Raw genomic sequence first — 607 nt, 5'->3', positions numbered from 1 at the left:
TTTTACGTCAACGTGATTTCGAACATTCTCCATAGTTTTGCCGAATACCGCGTTGTTCATTAATTTATACAAATTTTTTTCGAAATCGTTTTTCGCGCGAGTTCTAAATTGTGTATTAAGTTCAATGTAGTCGCGGAGCCATGGAGATTGAGCGAATTGTAGCACCCGGTGGATCTTTGTTACGCGAAGCCCGTGACGAGTACATTGCAACAAATATCGTCTTGTTTCCTGGATACGTATATTTCTCGTCACAGATATGTCGTCATTTTGCCATAATAAGTATCACGTCATCGGTCTGTGACTTATGCACGTCATTATCACTTCGATCTTGACGTCTTTTATGACGTGCCTTTGGTAATATTGACTCAAAAAAAGACGTTATTTTGACGACACTTTGCTACTTGGGTTATGACGTTGTCATTAATAGGAAATACATCCCTTGTAGAAAAGCACTAGGAGTATTTTGAGGCACTACTGTACTACTGTACTACAGCATTACAGCACTACAGTACTACTACACTACTGTAATAATGCAGAAGTGTTCAGTAATGCTGAGTAGTGCTAAGATCTTCTATACAGGGTGGGGAAAAAGTATGGAAGCAAACAA

This window comes from Trachymyrmex cornetzi, unplaced genomic scaffold (assembly GCF_001594075.2).
Source record: "Trachymyrmex cornetzi isolate Tcor2-1 unplaced genomic scaffold, Tcor1.1 scaffold255, whole genome shotgun sequence".
NCBI lineage: Eukaryota > Metazoa > Arthropoda > Insecta > Hymenoptera > Formicidae > Trachymyrmex > Trachymyrmex cornetzi.
The sequence above is the reverse complement of the archived record's forward strand: the minus strand, read 5'-3'. Positions refer to the sequence as shown.